Below are 18780 nucleotides of genomic sequence, written 5' to 3' on the forward strand. Positions count from 1 at the left end.
CTTAAACTTACCAATCACCCTTACCCAACTTGTTCCCACCAGTGAATGTGCTAATCAATGTTAAGAGTTGTTTGATTTCCCTGTGGTGTGAAATGATTTGCTGTGTGATGTTGTGATGCCTAGAGTATCCTCCAAAAACCTACAAATCCTCACTGAACTAAGGGCTGGGACTCACTCCCTGGGACCACTGTGTCGGGATGGTTGTGAGTCCAGGCTGGAGCTTGCAATAAGGACTCTTGTATGCTTGTGTTGGATTCGGCTCCTGGAGGTCTACTGGGGTCCCACGAATCTGGCATCACAGGTGGAGGAGAACACAGCCCTGGGTCTCCTCACCTCTGCCTGCATGGAAGCACAGCTCCAGGAGCCAAGGCAAGGTCAGTCAGGCCCAGTACTCTCAGTGGTGCTGTGCCTAAGGTAGAGCCTTGCTCTCACCAGTAGGGACTGGTTGGAGGGTTGGAGTCCCTACCTACTGCATTCAGCCACAACTTAGCCTCAGAAACTGGTAGTTGAAGACAAGATGAGAAATTCAGAATTTCTGCTTTCCTGAGAAGACAGCCCTCTGACTGGGAGGTGTGGGGAAAGAGAGTCAGTCCTGTGTTCTTGGTTGTGCCAGCCTGGGGTTCAAGGGCTTAGGAAAATATTAAAGATCTTCCCTGTCCACATGTGTGCTGTGACCTTCACACACCCTTGATGGGACATCTAAAGAATGCTGACTTCTTGGTGGGTTTGGTTCACTCATGAGAACTCAGAATCATTTACTCAAGACTATCACTCTCTAGGGATCTGGTTGGTCCTTGAGGGGATAAAGTGTCCTTGAGGGGATCTAGGTCATGAAGGCTGTTAGAATAGATCTTTGTCCTAACTTGTATTTAAGGAAGCCCACCAGGAATAAGACTTTGGACTCTCCTCCATGAACAGGATGCTCTGCCTGGGACTTCCCTGTCGGGACCCTGAAAAGCTGCCCTGGGACTCCCCAGCTCCCTGACTTCAGGTGCTGGTGTTTTTTTCTGGTAAGATGATGTGTTTTCTTCTCTTTCTCTCCCACCTTTCACTTTTGCTTTTGCTTTCATGTGACTACTAAAACAAACACTATCTTATATAAAAAGAGTCTCTTTATTGTCTATCAGAAACGACCTGCCAATCATATGTCACATCTTAATGTTACTGGGGTCAAATTTCTGTCTCTCTGAGCTGCAAAGAGGGAGTGTTACTGAGTCCTGGGGCAAAAGCCCTGGCTCTAGGGGTCCCAACAGATCAGCCCCAATCACCTATTTCAGTATACCAAGCAAAGAAATGAGCAGTGCAGGAGGGCAAGGAAGGAGCTTTAATTAACGTGGTCATCATACTGGGAAGAACAGACATAGGGGTCCAGTGACCAAAGATCCTTCTTCAAGGGACTGACAGAAACTTTAAAAGTTTTGTAGAAAAAAAGACAAGCTTGCATGGCTGGGGAGTTTGCAAAGCTGGCAGAGTAGGACATCTGGTCAAGCCATGGTCCTGTTGGTCATTATGTCAGGGCTGGTTCTGTGGAGCTCTGGGAAGATCATCATTTGATAGGGAAACAATTTGGTTCCCACTGTGAGATGATTGCTCCTGCTTAGAGGAACAACCTCAGTCCCAACAGGAGGTGATTTCACCTTCTTAGAGGGGGCAATCTTGTCATGGGATGTTTTGCAAGACTCACTATTGATGCTGGACATGGGAATATTGACTTGGTGACCTTAGAAATGAAAACAAGTCAGGTGAATAATCACACAGACAAGGCTTTTATTAGGGCTTCTGTTTGTGAAGGGAGACACAGCATGGACCATTTTGGCTCCCAGAATAAAGGAAGAGAGTTCCTTTTATTCTTGTGAAAGGCCATTTTGCAAGGGGGCTAGGTTTAGGAATGCTAATTGGCTTTAAGGTGTGTTTTCTTTTCTGAGAGGGCCCTTTAACTCTGAGGAAAGCAAGAACAGCTGGTCATCCTGGAGCCAAATGTCAATTTTTCATATTGATGCCACAACCTGGATAAATATTTATCTCTGCCTTCTGACAACAATGAACTGCTGTTGTCAGAAGGAAGAGAACAAAAATCATGGCAAGTAGCAACTTAAGGGCCCTGGGAATTTGTCCTTTTGATGGCTCTTTAACAGTTTTTATCCTTTATGTTGCTTGTCCTTGGGGAATCATGGCAAGAACATCCTGGCCCAAGTGATGTACAGGACTCTGAAGCTGATATGGTTGTTTGTGGGGAATGGGTAAGGCACATACCAAGCTTTCAATAACTAACAAGCTACAAGTTAATGTAGGAGAGAAAAAGAAAACTCACACTATCTTTTTTTTATATGTCGATGGACCTTTATTTTATTCCTTTATTTATATGTGGTGCTGAGAATTGAACCCAGTGCCTCACACATGCTAGGCAAGTGCACTACCACTGAGCCCAGCCCCAGCCCTACACTCTCTTTTAATGGCTGTTGAGCCGTGAGTTAAGGTCCAGGAGTGCATTTGCCCCTACAGTGGTCTGTCTTGCTGTTCTTTGAGTGTAGTTTCAGTTCCTTGTCATGAAGATGCTTACCAATTGGACCTGTGGTTTCTAGAATCCAATGCAATTGCAGAAGAAAGAGGCTCAGGAGAAAAAACACTGAAGAGGCAAATGGAATCAGAGAGGGACAAAATGGAGTTGGTTAGGTCAGTTTCTGGGCCCTCTTCTGGAGGAGGACATGTTTTGGATCAAATATCACAAACTCTAATTTTTCTTACTATATGTAGTGAATTTTCTTGAATAAATATTTCTTCATTTGCTGCATGTTTTTGGATAAAGTTCAGTGACTAATTTCTTCACAAAATAATTTTCACCAGTTTCCCTTGGGAGCAGATCCCCAGAGCTATTCAGATGGTCACGTCAGAAGTAGAACACAGGGCAGAGTCTTAGATGCGTTCCTTTGTGTGAAAGGGAGTTGGACACAAAATGTTGTATTCAAAATGTTAAATCTGGATGGCATACTCAAAAAAGCAAAACCATGGAGATTAAAAAAAAAATAAGTAGGTACCAGGAATTGGGAGTGGGAAAAGGGGTTAACTATGAAGGGGCAGCAGGAGGGAATTCTGGGGTTTCTGGAACTTTTCTGCATGGCACTTCAGTGTGAGGAGAGGACTCCATAATTTTGCTATGGACTGAAATGTGTCCCCCACAATTCATATGTTGAAGCCCCAACTTCTAGTGTGAGTGTATTTGGAGATAGGATCTATAAGGTAATTGACATTAAATGAGGTTATGAGGGGGGGACCCTAATCCTATAGAACTAGTGTTCTCATAAGAAGAGGAAGAATCACCAAAATGCTCTCTCCATGTGTATTGAACACATGGAAACTGAGAGAAGGCAACTGGTTATCCTTAAACCAGGATGAGGGTCCTCACCAGAAACCAACCCTGATGGCATATTGATATTGGACTTCTGGACCCTGGGGTTGTGACAAAATAAATTTCTGTTATTTAACCTACCCAGTGTGTGTGGTATTGTACTATAACATCTGAGCAGACGAATACACATTTATCAAAACCCACAGAACTGTGCATGACAAAGATCAAACTTCATAAATGCAAATTTTAAAGTGCTGGTCAGGCTGTGGGGCAATGCAAAATACCATTTAGATGGTGACAAACAAGCATAGTTATATTTCAAATGAATCACATAATCAAGGTGAATGGAATGAATATGTAAGTAACTGACCTAATTAAATTGGAAAACAAAAAATTGCTAATGTTTGCAAAAAGAACTATATTAAAGCAGTACTCTGTTAGTAAATTTGTTTCTCACAGGGTCATAGGTCAGGAATTTCAAAACTGTTTTAGATGTGTCCCAGAGTTGAGCAAATTGACTGTAGAGAGTCAGAGCCAGACTTGTCACTGTTATAGAGGGAAGCTACCAGTAAGGAAAGAGGGAAGACTAGAATGAACCCTATGGTGCTTAAAACAGTTATACATCCAGATGTGTGTGTGTGTGTGTGTGTGTACATACACAGGGGGTAAACACAGATATATTTCTTATCACTGACAACTGACGGGAGAGATGCTCCAGCAGCGATGAGTACACCTGGTACCCACACCCTGCGTCCTTGGATCTGAATCAGGTAAAATACAAACTGATTTTGGTATTCCCAAAGTAAGGAAGTTATATATATATATTAAAAAGGGTATGTTTAAAGGCTAGAACTCAAACTGAAAGAGTTTGGAACAATTAAAGCAATGAAACAATGATAGAATTGGTTTGTAACCCAGAGAGTAAAATAAATGCCCTTGAGTCTATGGTGATATAACAAAATAACATAATGAAGTTATAACTCTCCCTTTCAGAAGAATTCCAATTAATAAATAAAGAAGGAATAAAGAAAATAGAAATATCACTGTTATGGTTTGGATATAAGGTGTCCCCCCCAAAATCTTCTGAGTTAATTCAGGAATTCTCAGAGTTGTAGTGACTGGATTGTGAGAGCTGAAAACTGACTGGTCAATCCTAGTTTGAACGGACTGACCAGGGGGTAACTGGAGCCAGGTAGAACATGGCTGGAAGAAGTGGGTCACTGGGGATGTGCCCTGGCATGGGTTCATTTTCCCTGTGGCCCCTTCTTCTCTCTCTGGGGTCTCCCTTGAAGAAAATGAAAAAACAAACCATAGAATGAGAAAAAATATTTTCAGTGCCTAATTTTATAAATGTTTTTATCTTAGAAGACTTAAAGATCTTCTATAACACAAAAACAAACAAGAAAAAATTTCAATTAGAAAACAGGCCTGGGGCTGGGCAGTGGCTCAGTGGCAGAGCATTGCCTAGCATGTGTGAGGCACAAATAAAGGTCCACTGACAACTAAAATATAAAAAATGTTAAAAAAAAGAAAATAGGCAAATGATTTAAGCAGTCATTTCTCCAAAGAATGTATAGAAATAGCCAATAGCACATGAAAAGAAGCTCAGCATCATTGGTCATCATGATACTGAAAGTTTGGTCCTTGTTCTTGGTGCCAATACAATGAGAAGGTCTTATTCAGGGGATACCAAGGATTGAACTCAGGGGCACTTGACCACTGAGCCACACCCCAGCCCTATTTTTGTATTTTATTTAGAGGCAGGGTCTCACTGAGTTGCTTAGCACCTCACCTTTGCGAAGGATGGCTTTGAACTTGCAATCCTCCTGTCTCAGCCTCCCAAGGCCCTGGGATTACAGGCAATGCCACTGCTTCCAGCCTTGATTTTACCTTTTTGATTGGAAGAGGGTCAAAATCCAGGATTGCTCTGGGGAATGGCTCCAGACTGTTATAGGAGAGAAAAATAAATTTGTCTATCATAAGCTACTAGTATTTTGAGTTTTTTCTTTTCTGACAGTAGAGGATGTAATCCTGATCTTTTCTCTCTTGTGACCATCTCAAGAAAGCTTTGGTTTCTCCCCCTCACTCGCCTCAACTGTCATCACCTTAAATGGTCCATGTTAGAATTTTTTTTTAAAGACCAATAAGACTTTCAAGTACTTCTTTTAGCCCAGAAGCCCAAAGCCTGTGAGCTGCAGAGGATAATGACTAGCTTCTTGCTCAGAGAGGTTGGGTGGGAGAAGTACAGTGAGATGAATCCAAACTAAGGGTCACATGTGTACCATAACTACCGTGAAATACTGAGGTGTGCTACAGGTCGCATGATTTCTGCTAGCAAATGCCATTCTTTGAAGGCACAGCTAGACCTGTCCAGTGGAAAAGTTCTGGAATGACATAGTGGTGACTAGTGAACAGTTTAGAGAATGCACTCAATGCCAATAACCTGGATCTTTTCACAAACAAGTATAATGTTTAATTTTAAAGCAAGCAAACTATACATAAAATATACAAAATTAAAATAAACACAAGGAAAAAAAGAATATTAGGGGCAAGGAATGGAGGCTCTGGTTTGTTCTCAGTAAGAGGCGCTGCCTGAGGGTCCAGCAGGGATTCTTGGTCAGGATCTGCCATTGCAGGCCTTTCCAGCTCCAGCTCACTCTCAGGTGGTGGAGGTGGTGGAATTTGAGCTGGAGCGTCCCCAAGCACCAGAGGTGGCCCTGCAGCTACAAGAGGAGTAAAGGTCAAGAAACTGTCCATGTTCCTTCTGAGAAACTGATGTGACTCCATTTTTGAAAAAACCAGCCTCTATTTCAGAGCAAGGTCTGTCCAAGAGGGGATGACCCTGCGTTCTTAAATTCCAGGAATGGCCCGTGGAACCAGATACCCCTAACTGCAGTGACCAGGTAGCCTTGACTCAGCAATGCAAGACCCAAAGACATGATGTTGAACCATAGCAACAACCAACCAGAGTGAGAAAGGGAAAATATCTGAAATGCCAGGTGACCCTCCCAGTCGTTTCGGTGATTGAGAACATGATTAGGTAACCCTGCAAGTTTAGCGCATACACCCATCGTGGCCTAAACCAATCAGTTCAAATGTATCCACCACTTGAACTAACCAATCACCCTTACCCAACTCATTCCCTTCAGTGAATGTGCTAATCAATGTTAAGAGTTGTTGTTTGATTTTCCTGAGGTATGAAATGATTTGCTGTGTGATGTTGTGATGCATAGAGTACCCCCCAAAAACCTATAAATCCTCATTGAACTAAAGGATGGGACTCACTCCTTGGGACTGCTGTGTCAGAAACAGTTGTGAGTCCAGGCTCGAGCTTGCAAAAAAGACTCTTGTGTGACTGCATCGGATTTGGCTCCTGGAGGTCTATTGGGGTCCCACATGTCCGGCTTTACACCTTCAAGCGAAAAAATATTTCCCACTGCCTTTCACACAGTTCCACACACAAACCCAACCCTGGCAGTGTCCCCAGAATGCATGCAGACAGTGACAGCTCCGCTTCTCATTGTGCCTGCCCTGCCCCAGTTTCTGGAAGGAAAGCTCTGCATCTCAAGCCCCATCCGATTCCTACATACTCATACCCCCACCTCAGTCCTCCTCACCTTCAGCCTCTTCCTCCATGAGCTCCGGGTTTTCTGTCAGGGCCGGGACCTGGTGCTCTTGGTCCTCCATGTCGGGGCCTGTGACCATGACCTGGCTGTGGACATTACCAAGTGGATAGTGAGGCAAGTGAGGGAGTGAGGAGACCACCCAGGAGGGAAGGGGGCAGCAGTATGAGAGGCCTGGCCTTTCCTACCATGAGGTCAGTGTTCTTGGCACCCCACAGTTCAGAGGAGCAGGCTGAGGCTGAGAGCCACAGGGCCAGTTCCAGGACTCAGAGCTATACACGACCCTGTCACCCTGGGTGGGCTTACCTTCCCAACACTGCGCCTGTCTCCTGTTGGGTGGAGAAACTGGAAATGGTAGACCCGAAAGAGAGGCTGTCAGAGACTAAGGCTGTCTCCAGAGTCTCCACCAGGCTCCTCAGGGAGGGAGCCTGGAATACACATAATGTGCTAGTGTCATCCACCTCTGAAACCACCTGTGCCTCAGGGATATCGACAAAATAGACACCTGAGGCTCTTGTGGTGGTAAACATGCGGGAACCCCTACCCCAGGTCCTGCCTGGTGTCTTAAAATGGGTGCAGCCACGGGGTACCAATCCTGGAGTCTCCCCTGCAGCAGGCAGCTCGCCAGCAGAGGCAGCAGTGACTATGGCGGTGGCGCAGCTGTAGGGACCGCGTCACCAGGCGATCTCCTGGGGTCAGCAGTGGGTGTTTGCAGTCACGTGGTTCCGGGGTAGCGGTATTGTCTATGGCTGCAGCAAGTGGTTGCAGCTGCCAGGGAAAAAAACCTCCAGGAACCCGTGGGATGGCAGAGGCGACATCACAGGGAGCAGCAGGCAGGTGGTCGCTGATTGGACAAGAGGTCTCCGCTCATCAGCCCCAGTTACCGCGGAGGTAGCCCGAGGTTTTGGTGGCCTGGAGACCTCTGGGCACCCGCAATGGTCGTGTATTTAAAAAAATAAAATCAATTAAATAAAAACAAATAGAAAGGATTATAAGAAGAAACTGTGAAAGGTGGGCACAAAATTAGATAATCTAAGTGAAACAGACAAGAATGTGAGGAGACAACCTGCAAACCATATTGCTCAGAGTCTAGTATTCAGAGCGAATTAAAAACTCTTAACATGGGGCTGGGGATGTGGCTCAAGTGGTAGCGCACTCGCCTGGTAAGCGTGAGGCACTGGGTTGATCCTCAGCACCATATAAAAATAAAATAGAGATGTTGTGTCCACTGAAAAAAATTAAAGGCAACAAAACTAAAAATCACATTTCCCATTTAAATCATTAGAGAATAACCATTCGGTAAAATTCTACTTCCCTTTCTAATGAAAAACCCTCAAAAATTAGAAATAAGAGAAATGTGCCTCAACCAAATAAAGGCAATGGATCACAAACCCAAAACAACATCACGCTGAAAGGTGAAGAGGTGAAATCATTTTCTATAAGATCAGGAACAAGACAAAACTCTTATTCAATATACCATTAGAAGTACTGGCCATACATTTGCAGGTAATTGGATGAAGCTGGAGAATTTCATGTTAAGCGACATAAGCCAATCCCCAAAACCAAAGGGTAAATGTTTTCTCTGATATGTGGATGCTGACCCATAATGGTGGGGGGTGGGTATGGGAAGAACTGAGGAACTTTGGATTGGGCAGAGGACAGTGAGGGGATGGGAGGGGTCATGGGGTAGGAAAGATAGTGGAATGAGATGGATATCACTATCCTAGGTACATGTACAAGTGCACGAATGGTGTACTGCACAAATGGTGAGATTCTACTTCGTGGACAACCAGAGAAATGCAGTGCTGTGCTTCATTTGTGTATAATGAATCAAAATGCATTCTCCTGTCACATAAGACTAGTTAGAACTAGGTCTAATTACCCCTGTCTGCAGATGATATGATTTCATATACATAAGCCTCTCTCATTACAACATTTCCATGTCTGCTGGCTTCTCCAGGCTCCCATCAAGCTGACTGCACATGGACAATAGGGAACAGGCTCTCAAAAGAAGGAAAGTGATAACACCTGTGTTTCTAAAACCTCACAATTCAACCACAAAATACAGAGCTCAGAAGATGTGTGGCTCTTTGAACATGATGACAAGGGGACACTATTGCAAGGTGCAAAGCTTTTAAGAATACGAAGAATGGACTTATGCTAAAACCAAACACTCAGGTCAACTCTAAAACTGCAGAGCTTTCAGGATCAATTCTATGTTCCAAGACTTTTACTTACCAAAATTTTCTTATTTGAAAATTTAACCAGCATTACCATTTCTAAGGGTGCAGTTCAGTGATATTAAATACACTGACCTTGAACTCCTGGCTCAACTGATCTTCCTGCCTTTGATTCTGGAGTAACCATGACTACAGGTGTGCACCATTGAGCCTGATTACATTTTATGATTGATGTAAAACTGACAGTTTTACATTAATATTTACATTAAAATTAATATTTTAATTTTTGATTTTAGTAATCTGAGTCTTTTTTATTATCCACCCAGATAACAAACTTTCAATTTTGTTTATATTATTGAAGTAGCATAATTTGAGGTCCTGTATTGTGATGCTTCCTGCTGTGCTGTTCTCACTAAGGATTGCTTTGGCTATTCCTGGTTTCTTATTTTTCTAAATGAATTTCATAACTAATATTTCCAGTTGTATGAAGAACATCATTGGAATTTTGATGGAAACTGCACTGAATCTGTATAAAGCTTTGGGAAGTATAGCTATTTTGACAATATTAACTCTTTCTGTCCAAGAACATGAGAGGTCTTTCCATCTTCTAAGGTATTATTCAATACTTTTTCTTAGTGTTCTATAGTTTACATTGTAGAGGACTTTCACTTCTTTGGTTATATTGATTTCCAAGGTTTTTTAATTTTTTATTTGTTTTAATTAGTTATACATGAGAGTAGAGTGCATTTATGTACTTGATATATCATACATAGATGTGATATAATTTCTCATTTTTCTGAGTGTTCATGTTGTAGTATCATATTGGTCATGCAGCCACATATATGCATACAGTAAAAATGTGAGTTTTGTTCTACTATCTTTCCTATCCCCACAACCCCTCCCCTCCCCTCCCTTCACTTTCCTCAACCTAACCTAAGGTAATGGTATTCTTCTCTAGAGCCCCCAACCACTTATTGTGAATTAGCATCTGCATATCAGAGAATACATTCGGCCACCTCTCCCATGCAGGACCCCCATCCGCCACTCTCATGCAGGACCCCTGGCAGCCACTTCTGCATGGACCCCATCTACTAGCGTGGGGCTCCCCCAATAGCCTCCATTTTAGGACACTGCAACTGCTGCCATAGTTCCCTGCACTTGGGGACACTGGACAGGGTCTGGAGATAGCTTCAAGCCACAACACTGCACACCCAGAGCTGCATATTCAATGCCTCTCAATGCTACCACCTAGCCCAACCTGATACCCCATCTCTGAAACCGGCCACCTCCAACTTGGGACACTTTTCTCACCATATTTAATCAGGGCAACACTCAGCTTGGAACACTGGCAGGGTGGTAGAAGCAATATCAAGTTAACTATAGTCCCCAACTCTCACGCTCCCCTGCAGCCACTAATTGGGAACAGTGCTTGCAGCTATGTGGCTGGTCAGTAGCTCCCAAAGACTGGTCCAGATATGTCCAATATAAAACAGCTCTGTGACTAGTGCGACAGGTGTGAAGGCCTCAGAGCACAGCCCACAAGACCTCTGGAAAGATCAGCTCCTGATTGGGAAGTAGATAGGGAGGGGGTGAGTGATACAGTTTAGAGGGTAAAGTAAAGGCCAGGAATTGTGAGGCCCACAGGTGATATAAAGAGGTCAGATCAGGCACCCACATCAGTCTCCCAATGAGGACCAGCAAGTGCTATACTCCACCTCCAGGAGTTCCACCACCAAAACTAACCCTCCCACCCTAGTAACCTTCACGACCCTGAGGGTGGAGATACCAGCAAACAACAGACAACCCCACCTAGTGGATGAGAAGGGAAGCAAGAAAGATAGTGAACTCCAACAGAAACAGTTCTGAGATTTTCTTTCATTCTTTTCTTTTCTTTCTCTTTTTTTGTTCTTTCCTTTTTCTCTCTTCTCCTGCCCTCACATCCCCAAACACTTGCAAAACCAATTACTTTTCATGGATTAGGTTACTGAGGACTGAGATGTCCGAATAGTGTATTACAGTTGGGTTGTATATTCATTTATTTTTTATTTTTACATTTTTTTCTTTTTCCTAACATTTATGATTTGTTTTTGTACTCTCTCTAATGTCTTCCCACTTACTTGTCTCCCCCAAATCACTTTCTCTCTCTTTTGCTCCTAACCAACTTCTTTAGATTTCTCTAAGATCTAATAAATAACTAATAATTTTTAAAATAACTAATAAATAACTCTATATCCTCAGCTCCTACCCCCTTAACATCTGATCCTACACCTCACCCCCAGTTCTCTCTCTCTGCCCAGCATCAGAAACTGTAGACCATTTTGCAAACCTACTGTTTATTTTCTAGCTAATAATTGAAATCACCATTTCTGTATATTGTGACAAAACCATAAAAGTCTTAATAGGAGCTATTAAGTCTATATATTGTTTGTATTGGGATCTGTTAATATTGTTCTCCCCCTTAAATTAGAGATATTGAAAACCTGCAGGACACTATAAGCCTATAATAAGCCTAAGGTCAACACCATTCCAAATGGAAAAAAATTGAAAGCATTCTCTCTAAAAATTGGAACAAGACAGGGATGCCTTCATTCACCACTTCTATTTAACATAGCCCTTGAAACTCTAGCCAGAGAAATTAGACAGATGAAAGAAATTAAAATTAAATTAAAATTTAAATTAAATCACTATTTGCTATTCACATGATTTTATAATTAGACAATTAGAAAAATTCCACCAGAAAACTTCTAGAATAAATAAATTCAGCAAATTAGTAGGGTATATAATCAATACCCATAAATCAAATACATTTCTGTACATCACCAATGAATCATCTGAAAGAGCAAACTATCCCATTGTAATAGCTTCAAAAAATAAAATAAAATAAAATACTTGGGAATCAACTTAATGAAAGAGGTGAAAGATCTCTACAATAAAAACTAAAGAACGCTAAAGAAAGAAATTAAAGAAGATCTTAGAAGATGGAAAGATCTCCCTTGTTCTTGGATACACAGAATTAATATTGTCAAAATGACCATACTACCAAAAGCACTATACAGATTATTGCAATTCCAATCAAAATCCCAATGACATTCCTCATAGAAATAGAAAAAGCTGTCATAAAATTCATCTGGAAAACTGAGGGATACAGAATAGCCAAAGCAATCCTTAGCAAGAAGACTAAAGCAGGTTCTTTCACAATACCAGACCTTAAACTATGTATACTACCATAGCAATAGTAACAATAATGGCATGGTATTGGCATCAAAAAAGGCTTGTACACTAATGGTACAGAATAGAGGATACAGAGATAAACACACAACATAAACACAGTTACCTCATAGTAGACAAAGGAGCAAAAAACATGTGTTGGAGAAAAGATAGCCTCTTCAACAAATGGTGCTGAGAAAACTGGAAATCCACATGCAGCAAAATGAAATTAGCCCCTATCTCTCACCATGCACAAAACTCTACTCAAAGTGGATCAAAAACCTAGGAATTAGACCAGAGACCCTTCGCCTATTAGAAGAAAAAGTAGGCCCGAATCTTCATCATGTCAGATTAGGCCCCTACTACCTTAACAAGACTCCTAAAGTTCAAGAAATAAAATCAAGAATCAATAAATGAGATGGTTTCAAACTGGAAAGCTTCTTCTCAGCAAAACAAACAATCACTAAGGTCAATAGAGCCTTAAGAATGGGAGCAAATTTTTACCACATGCACATCAGATAGAGAACTAATCTCCAGGATATATAAAGAATTCAAAAAACAGTAAAAAAAAAAAACCCCAAACAAATAACCCAACCAATAAATGGTCTATTTATTGAGCTGAACAGACACTTTCCAGAAGAATATATACAATCGATCAATAAATATATGAAAAATATGTTCAACGTCTCTAGCAAATAGAGAAATGCAAATCAAAACTAGTCTTAAGATTTCCTCTCCAGTCAGAATGGCAGTTATTAAGGAGACAAACAAAAATAAGTGTTGGTGAGGGTGTGGGGGAAAGGCACACTCTTCCATTGAAGGTGAGATTGCAAATTAGTGCAAAGAATCTGGAAAGCATTATGGAGATTCCTTAGAAAACTTGGAATGGAACCACCATTTGACCCAGCTATCACAATGCTTGGTTTATAAGAAAAGGACTTAAAAACAGCAAACCACATTAATGTTTATAGCAGCACAATTCACAAAACCAACCTAAATGCCCTTCAATAGATAAATGGATAAAGAAACTGTGGTAAATATACACAATGAAATAATACTCGGCATTAAAAGAGAATAAAATCATGGCATTTGCAAGTAAATGGTTGGAGTTGGAGAATATCACACTAACTAAAGTAAACCAATCCCAAAAACTCAAAGGCTGAATCTTTGTCTGATAAATGGATGCTGGTTCATGGCAAGAGGGGGTGACAAATGGGGGCTGAAGAGGGTATGGGAGTATAACTTCTAAGGGATGTGGGCGACAGTGTTGGGGATGGCTGTGGACACATATGGAAATGTCATGGGGCTGGAGGAGGGGCAACAGTAGCCAGAGGGACATATGTGGGCTTCTCTGGAGGAGGGGTCAGACCAGGGACCCCAAGTCATGGCCTCCCTTCCTTGGTGATTCATGCAAACAGAACTTGGAACCCAGTAACCAGGCACCCATATTCTAGCAACAGCCTCCTCCCCAGCTCCTCCCCACCCAAATACTTTGGGTGCCAAAGCATGTGTTCTTGCTTCCCCTGTGGAGGCTGACTCTTTAAGAGGCCACGCCGCCAGACCTCTCCCTATGGCTGCACAGCCCCTTCCCCAGACTCCAACCCCAGGACGCCCCGCAGACAAAATATCATGGTGAGAATGAGGTGCTGGTGGAGATCCTGCTCCCACTACCTCTGCCCTTGCATAAACAGACAAGGCAGGCCCACACACAACAATCCAGGGCCACTGAAGCAGAGACCATCCACCACCATGAGTAATCCTGAAATGCCTTCCTCCTGAGTTTGGGGGAACAGGGAGCTGAGGCAGGATCAGCTACTGGGAGATTGTGAGCCAGGTGTCCTGTCATGGTCATCCCCAGGACAGGGATGGAGGTGGGTATTGGGAGTGTCTAGGCCTCATTCTGGCCCCCAGTGCCATCTCCTGTCTTCCTAGGGTAGAACTGTGGGACACAGGGTCTGCGAGAGATGTGGGGAGAACACCACTAGGGGCAGAAACACCCTGAACAGAGGCGAGGCAGGACCAGGGGCTCCCTGCCAGCTACCAGGCTCTCTGTTTACCTGCTCTCCACAGGTTCTCAAGGAGGACAGCAAGAGGGGCTTGCAATCAAGAGCAGTGCTGGAAGTGCCAGGGCCAAGCACCAGTGGGAACGAGCTTGGCCTCAGGGTGAGTGTGGGAGCAGGGAGGCCTGCACAGACCAGGCCGAGAGAAGAACAGAAGGTGACACTGAGCCCAGACACCACCCTGAACACATTCCTTGTGGGGCTGGAAGGTGGAGGGGCAGAGTCCTGAACCATAAGGAATCTGAACACTAACTCCTCACCCATCCCCACCTTCTCTGCCAGCCTTGGCCTTGGCCACATGCAAGGTCATTGTCCCCATATTAGAGACAACATCACAACAGTAACATTGACACTCTCACTTCCTTTCTCTGAAGATATTGCATCCCACAATTCAAGTGATTATAACTCCTAGACCCAGGTGTCCAGGGGGCAGTGGACTGCCTATCCTTCCACAAACTCTCCAAGTCTTACACATTAACAGGATTAGTAGGGGGACATTTAGCCAAAACATCCAGGGAACTTTGCTACTTGGTCCATTTCTATGTCACTTGCTGTCTCAAGGAACACACCCCACAGTCTCAGAACAGGTGTTGGGGGCCCCAGCACTTTACCACCTTCCAGGTGGACTCAGTTTCCACAGCCATTCAGCCTTTCCCAGCATTGGGACCTGACCTCATTCCCTCCTGGAGCCACTTTGACAGCATCACAGAGAATGATGTCCTTGGTGTCCTCACACAAGAACTGTCTGGGATTAGCCTGTTTTCTTACCTCCAGAAGGTGATGTGCTGGTGGGACTCAGGGGATAATGCTCCTAATGCACAGAGCTGCCACCTCTTGTCATGTAACAAACTGGCCTGAAGCTGCTGAGGTAGCTAACTATTCCCTCAGCAATTCCACTTGAACTCTGCCAGCCATTGTGGTGCTGGGGCTCTCCTGTCCCCCTCTGGGACAAACCCCTTAGGGCTTTGGATTTTGCATTGAACACCATCCCCAGATACATCTGGTGGGTCACACTTCAGCCATTGACTCTCCATCTCCTCCATGTCCCATTCCAGAAGGGAGAGGTGGCTACAGAGGTAGATGATAGTAGCTTGTTATATATGTTCCAGGCACAGTCCCTAGAGAGCTTGGAGGACACCCTAGAGCCATACTGCCTAAATGATGACTCCTCTTTCACATCCAGCACCTCTGGTTCCTCAACCGAGGAGGAGACAGACATATGTGGAGAAGGTAAGCCCTGCGCATGGTGAGAGGGTCATATACTGCTGTGAGTCCTGGAACTGGCCCTGCACCTCTCTGAGCCCAGCCTTCTCCTTTGAACAGTGGGGTGCCATGAATATCAACCTCATGGTCAGAAAGGCCAGGCCTCTCAGGCTGCTGTTTCCCCCCACCCGCATTCCTCTAGGGTGGTGTCTTCACTCATTGGATTACAATGGCTTCATAATCCTGCTCGGAACATCCATTGCCATGTCTATGTGACAGGCCATGACTTGGAGGATGAAGACCACCGCATCCTGGGCTTTATTGAAAACCCAGAGCCCATCGAGGGAGAGGCCAAATGTGAGAAGGTCTGGGTGGTAGCTGTGAGCATATGGGGATGGGACGGGGCTGGACATGCAAAGCACATCTTCCAGAAACATGGGTGGGGCAGAAACAATGAGAAGCACAGCTGTCATTCTCTGCATGCATTCTGGGGACACTCTCAAGGGGTGGGTTTGTGTGTGGATCTCTGAGGAAGGCAGTGGAAAGCATTTTGTCCCTGGAAGGAACATGGATAGTTGGCAACTTTTACTCTGCTTGCAAATGCAGGGCCACTTCTGGTGACTGAGGAGACAACTGGCCAATTTTCACCATCTGGGAGAGCACTATAGCTGGAAATGCCTGAAATGTCATCTCCAGGCCAGCAGCTCCTGGTGACCCCTCAGCCAGCGAAACCGACTGAGCTCCCTCTTATACCTATTCCCATGCCAGAGGTGCTCTTGCCCTCTCCTGGCATTTATTTTTCATTCTTTTTATTGTATGTATTTACTTATATTTTTATTAATATTAGCTTTTTCAAATTAAATATTTGTTAAAGATTCAGTTTATTGGCATGAAGTACATTCTCAGAACACTGCACCTATCTCCACTATGTAGTTCCAGAACATTTTCCTGAATCTGGTACCCACAACCACTCCCATCTCCCCTCCAGCAACCTCTCATCATTCTAGCCCAGGGATATGCCTAGTCTGCATTTTTCAAATCAGTGCAGTCTCATTTCTCTTTGGTCACATAATGTTGGAAGGGACTGATGAAGTTTATTTAGCAGGGTAAATGCCATACAGGTCTATGTTTATTGGCTTCTTATTTTCTGTTGCTGGGTGTTGAACCCAGGGGTACTCTTTACCACTGAGCTATATCCCTGGTCCTTTTTAATTTTTCATGTCATGTCTTTTGGTCATAGCAAGGAAAAGCCTAAAATGCACCAGTTCCCTCTTATCAAAGATTTTGCTTTTCCATGTGCAGACAATATATTAAAATATAATCTACCATCATGTATATCTAAGATCAAATAAAATAAAAAGTGATTTCACTTTCTATTCTTTCACTTATCCATGAATTACCTATGTAATTCAAGATTGTAGAAATAAACAATGTATACTTTTAAAATTGCTCACCATTCTGAATAGAATGATGAAATCAGGCAATATCACTCTCTGTCCTGACCATGAAGTGAATCATCCCTTTGTCCAATGGATTCATGCTCTATCAGTACCTTGACCATCAGTACCTTGACAACCATCAGGCCATGAGATAAACTGGGGGGAATTGCACTGTTTCATGCATCCACTGAGGATGTTGGAACAGATCCTCCAGCATAAGGGGTGACTGTGATCCTAAAATTAACAATGACGTCTTCATACTTTAATTAGTATTTGAAGTCTTTCTTTTGGAACCAAAACAATATTGGAACATGACTTTCTTGGAGGAAATTTCTTTTTCCTAAGCTTCTCTGATCTCTCAGCTGTGGAGACACAGGGTTATCTCATTTCTACTTTTCCACATAAACCACTTCTTCTGCTAGGTACCCTGACACTGTCTGCCTTTTGCCCCATTCCCAACTCTGTGGAAAAGGGCATTCACTCACATCTCTCCCTCTTCCTGATAAGCTGCACACCACACTGGAATGTCTCCTTCAGTTCACTCTCCATGACCCCAGAAGATGGTTCCAGCATTGGTTCTGACTTTCATCCTAGGCATAATTTGATTGAGACTGTTCACACGTGTGTTCATCAGAGGACAGCAGAAAGATAATTGGACAGAGTTTGTGTGTTCATTCACAGATCTCTGCTCTATGGGATTCTACTGGCATGTTTTAGTGACTGGAGGTGCAAGGAAATCACTTGATCTGGTAGAGATTTACAGGATGGAAAGTGTTTAGGGATTATGAGAGGATGGGATTTACCCAACTGTGTGGCACCAGGAGACAGTCATTGTAATCAAAACATTTTCCCCCAAAATTAACAACACTGATCACATGCTCATATACATGAAATATATATTAAACATCTGAAATATATATTAAATTCCATCTAATTGTATGGAATAACTTTAAATATCATATCAATTGAAGAAATTCCCTACACCAAAATCAAATCCTTCTTTGGGCAAATAAATTAATAATTTCTGCGATTCATCAATATGGGCTGGTGTTTTAGGGGAAAAGTAGAGGAAATCAAGTAGGCTTTCCAATAACAAAATAATTTCCAAAAAATAAATCAGCATTCCATATTAGAAGGCTTTTGCTAACAGGAAAGGAAAGTAACTTCAAGAATGTTTGAAGAAGAATTGTTACAAGACATAAATATACTTTCCAAATTAGAAAATGAACAAAGACAAATGCAAATAAAAATTGATAATGTAGGATCCAAGGCTCAAAGTTCCAATGATTTAGGGAGATAAAAATGATTTTTTCTTTTCAAAAATTTGTTCTATTTAGTTATGCATGACACAGAATGCATTTTGATTCATTGTACATAATTGAGCACAATTTTTCATATCTCTGGTTGTATACAACATAGAGTCACACCAGATGTTCAGTCATACATGTACCTAGGGTAATGATGGGAGGGGAGGGGGCATGGGGACAGGAAAGATGGTGAAATTAGAGAAACTTGAAAGAAGATGGCGGCGAGGGGAGTGCATTACCCCCGTGTGCTGCTTCACTGTGTGGGAGTATGACAAGTCAGGACGGCTAAAGGATATCTTGTTAGGAATTTCCAGCAATAGTGGGGTGCTCCGGAACCTGGAGGAAGGATTTCCATCGCATGAGGATCTGCTACGGGGACTCAAACGCGAGAGGTTTGTCGCACGGAGGGTAACAC

General features: G+C 43.1%; 1 protein-coding gene and 1 long non-coding RNA gene across 2 annotated transcripts in view; both read left to right on the forward strand.

Moving 5' to 3' along the window:
* Positions 1-18780, forward strand: part of LOC107157145 — a 193880-nt gene that overhangs the window by 78378 nt on the left and 96722 nt on the right. The window lies entirely within an intron of this gene.
* Positions 1017-8425, forward strand: LOC125614119. The gene is made up of 2 exons (XR_007344761.1): positions 1017-4116; positions 6208-8425. It is a non-coding gene; the product is annotated as an uncharacterized LOC125614119 (long non-coding RNA).

Source organism: Marmota marmota, unplaced genomic scaffold (genome assembly GCF_001458135.2).
Source record: "Marmota marmota marmota unplaced genomic scaffold, marMar, whole genome shotgun sequence".
Taxonomy (NCBI): Eukaryota; Metazoa; Chordata; class Mammalia; order Rodentia; family Sciuridae; genus Marmota; species Marmota marmota.